We start from the raw sequence: 4,146 nt of genomic DNA, 5'->3' as shown, positions 1-4,146 counted from the left end.
TTTTAAAAAAATGCACATTTTTTTCACATCTAATGTTTTTGAATTTAGGATACATGTGTCTTAGCCCTGTGTACTAAGCAAGGTGAGAGTCCCCCAAATTCATGTCCATCCGGAAACTCAGAATGTGACCTTGTTTGGAAATAAAATCTTTGTAGATGCAATCAGCTACAATGAGGTCATCCTGTTTCAGGATGGCCTTAAAGCCCACGTGCCTGGCATCCTTACAAGGAGAAGAGAGGACACATCAAAGACAGGGGTGACACAGGGAAGGCCACGTGACAACGGAGGCAGAGATTTCAGTGATGTTTACACGCCAAGGAACACCGAGGACTCCCGGCAACCGCTAAAAGCTAGGAAGAGGCGAGAAGGGATCTGCCTATAGAGTTCCTTGCAGCAAGCATGGTCCTGCCAGCGCCTTAGCTTCTATCAGCCTCCAGGACTGCGAGAGAAGACATGCCTGCTGTGCCCAGCCACTCAGAGCGTGGCCATTTGTTTCCAACGCTTAAGGAAACTAATATACCTGCAAAGTCTGCATACTTAAGTGCGTGTAAGTACTCGTGCACACACACGACACGCACATAGGTTTGCTTGCTCTTCATTTCTCTTTCTTCATTTATACAGGAAGGAGGAAAGAAAGCAACAGCCTCTGAGCTGCCGGGCGGTGTTGAGAGCCGGCCTCCTGGAGCTCCCGCAGCTCCTGGCTGTCGGCACGCATGTGCATGGGGTGGGGGGTGGGGGGCACTACTGGCCTGACCACTCTGCGAAGCTGGCACAGAGAAAGTCCCCTATCGCAGAATGAAAGGACCTACTAGGCAATCATAACATCAGTCTTCACCTACAAGACAAATGGTTGGTGTCCCGGGAAGTTTTCTTAACTTAATTTGTTATCTGCTCTGAACTTGTCAGCAACGGATAAACCTTAGCCTTCCCTGCCCCAGCCGTCTATCAATATATGGCTATCTAACTTCCACCCCCTTGACTGGGGCAAAAAACTAGAAAAAATAGTTGAATATGTTAAGTATTCTTGGATAAGGGAAGACCTTTCTATGTATGATTTCAAAGCAAGAAAACCACAAAGAAGATTGAGTGCTTTTAGAAAATAAAAATGTTAAATGTATGGGGGAGAAAACCATCAACTAAAGGTCAGATAAACTACGAAGGGGCCAGAGAAGCCAGAGGAGGGGCCACGAGGGTGCCCATAGAGTGTCCATAGCAAGTATGTTGATGACAAGTGGTTGTCCAGTTGGCTTAGGGGTGAAAGGTCAGAGTAGCAGGATTTGGTCCTCAAGTACTTCTTTCTTGGGGCATTCAGATGCCCCCTGACTGAAGGGGAGTGTGCTGAGCAGGTGTGACGGCAGGGTCAAGAAGCTGCAGCTGGAGGAGGAGAAGGAAGTGGGAACACTTCCTTGAAGATTGACAGTCACCAGCCCCAAGTCTAGAGGGACTTCTGTGCTGACGCCTCAGTGTCAGCAGACTTTGTAAACACAGTGAAAGACCAGGTCAGAAAAGGGCATCATCCATCAACTTAAAATTTAGTATCCTTTTAACAAACGAGTTATTTAGCTGTTTTAATGATTGTGGACCTCCCTGGTGGTCCAGTGGTTAAGACTCCACACTTCCACTGCAGGGGATGCGGCTTGGATCCCCAATTGGGGAACTAAGATCCCTCATGCCACACGCCATGGTCAAACACACACACACACACACACACAGATTTATGGTAACTCACTCAGTAGACAAAGTCAAGAGGGTGATCCGCTGAAGCTGATGCAAACCACCAAATCACAACCCTTGTCACTGAGCAGCTTAATCTACACGTAACAGATCATCCTGTCTCTGCGAAATTGCAGGATTTCAGCATTTACAAGCTAGTTCTGACTCCATGGCAACCCATATTACATAGCACAGGACAGCATCTGGAGATTCTAAACCCTGAGCCTGCGGCCTAAAAGAAAAAGAAGTCGCTGCAGCATTTCAGTGACAGGCTCATTCACTAAAGGAATGAAGATTAAGAATTTAAGTCACAAAGCCTTGATAAATTACCGACTCGACAGCTTTCTTCCATGGTGGCCTAGTGGTAAAGAATCCGCCAGCTAAGGGAGGAGACATGAGTTTAATCTGTGGGTTGGGAAGATCCCCTGGAGCAGGAAATGGCAACCCACTCCAATTTTCTTGCCTGAGAAATCCCATGGACAGAGGAGCCTGGCAGGCGACAGTCCATGAGGTCGCAAAAGAGTCAGACACGACATAGCGACTAAACAACAAGAAATTCTAGAAAAAAGGAGACAAAAGGGAACTGACTCTGCCTTTGGTCTTCATGTTAACCCACAGGAGGCTCTAAACAGTGGTAGAGAAGATGCATCATGACAAGAGTCCCCTGCAGGCTGGTCAACGAACCTAAGTCAGGACCCAGAGGTGTGTCCTGGACCCTTAAGAGAGAAGCTTTCAAAAGGTGTAGAGAAAAGGTGCATGTATCTTCCAGGGTCTGGAAAATTCTGACTGCTCCTACATCAATCTCCTAAAGCATGGTGGGGTCCAGCAGGAACAAGGCCACACTGTGACTTGCAGATGAGAGCTGCTATCAGGAGGAGGGGGACGGAGGAGGTCAGAGGGGTTTTCTGTGGCCCCACGAGGCTGGGCGCATCCGTCCTCCGTCCTCCACAGGGCAGAGGGAAACCGCAGCAGTCTGACTCTGAGCTGCCAGCTGAAGTTTCTCTACATCGTCTCTCATCCTCTGCCCTGGTTGGCTCCTGCCTTTCCCCTGCAGCCACTGTTGCTGCCCTCCCACTCTCTGCCATGACTGGATGACTTTGAACTCATGCTTCCTGGATTCCTCCAGGCTGTGGCTGTTGGCTCTTTGAGGCTCCAGCTCCTCTGTTATCACCATTGCGGGTCCAGAGGTCATAGAAGGATTTGCCAAGACTATTACACCTGGCCCCGTATACAGTGGCAGGCAGAGGAGACTGGTGTGCCGAGAGAGAGAGATGTATATTGCAAAGGTGGCCCACTACCGTGACTGTGTTTTCTGAAGTGTCTGTGACTGTAGAGTTTGTCCCCATGGGACTGGCACACTCATCACTCCAGTCCTGTCCATACGTGTGGCTCTGGCTTTCTCGAAAAAGCCCGGCAGCTTCCCTTTTGTCTGCCTAGGGCCCCAACCTTTGGACTTCATCCGGCTCTCTGGATCTGCCCTGATTGTCTCTTGCTAGCTCTCCCAGCTGATGACAAGTTGGGAAGATTGGCTTTCTGCTGTGACATTTCCCCACCATCCTGCCTTTCAGATTGCCTTCCAGGGGACTTCCCTGGTCATCCAGTGGCTAAGACTCTGCACTCCCAATGCAGGAGGCCTGGGTTCTATCCAGTCAGCGAACTAGATTCCACATACCCCAGCTGAGATCTAGCACAGCCAAATAAATAAATAAATACTAAAAAGAAAAGATTGCCTTCCAGGGTTCAGGTGAGCAGCCCACTCAGCCTTGGCTTCTCCAGGAGTACCCCAGCTTCTCTAGGGGGAGAAAATCAAACAAAGCTAATGTTTATTTCTTGTAGAAGACCTGGAAAGTACAGAAAGGAATAAAGAAGAATATTAAAATTACCCATATGCACCCAGCCAAGAGAGTTAATCACAGATAACATTTTAAAGAATTTCCAGAAATATGTAATTTAAATTTACCATTATTGAAGTTGTGTATGTGTGTGTACATGTTTAAGTGCATTAAGTGTACATATATATTTACTCACATTTATCTTTTCCCTACATGATTATATATGTGTATACATATGGGTGAACATAACATGCAAATTCTTAGAAAATGTTTTATTAAATAACTATGTAAGTTTCTGTTTTATGAATATTCCATAAGTTAGCAATTCACTTCCCTCCTGGACTTTTACGTTGTCTCTGAATGTTGCTACTTGTAGGAAGAAAGAACATCTATGCCCTCTATTGTGTTCTTTTTTTTTTTAATATTTTTTAAAAAATGTCAGTGGCTGGAGACTTTATTTCTTTCTATTTATTTTGGCCATGCCGTGGGACCTGTGAGACTTTAGCTTCCCCACCAGGGATTGAACCTGTGTCCCCAGCATCGCTCTCCCATGTCCTTGCCTCAACAACAGAGGGCGCCTCCCCAGAGGTGTCCCTCCTCC

The 4,146-nt window shown here is 47.1% G+C and overlaps 1 long non-coding RNA gene across 1 annotated transcript; it reads left to right on the top strand.

The window, feature by feature from the left end:
- Positions 1-325: 325 nt before the first annotated feature.
- LOC121817616 (uncharacterized) lies at positions 326-3,595 on the top strand. Its single transcript, XR_006057627.2, has 2 exons — positions 326-547; positions 2,332-3,595. It is a non-coding gene; the product is annotated as an uncharacterized LOC121817616 (long non-coding RNA).
- Positions 3,596-4,146: the final 551 nt, after the last annotated feature.

This window comes from Ovis aries, chromosome 22 (assembly GCF_016772045.2).
Source record: "Ovis aries strain OAR_USU_Benz2616 breed Rambouillet chromosome 22, ARS-UI_Ramb_v3.0, whole genome shotgun sequence".
Taxonomy (NCBI): domain Eukaryota; kingdom Metazoa; phylum Chordata; class Mammalia; order Artiodactyla; family Bovidae; genus Ovis; species Ovis aries.
The sequence above is the reverse complement of the archived record's forward strand: the minus strand, read 5'-3'. Positions and strand labels throughout refer to the sequence as shown.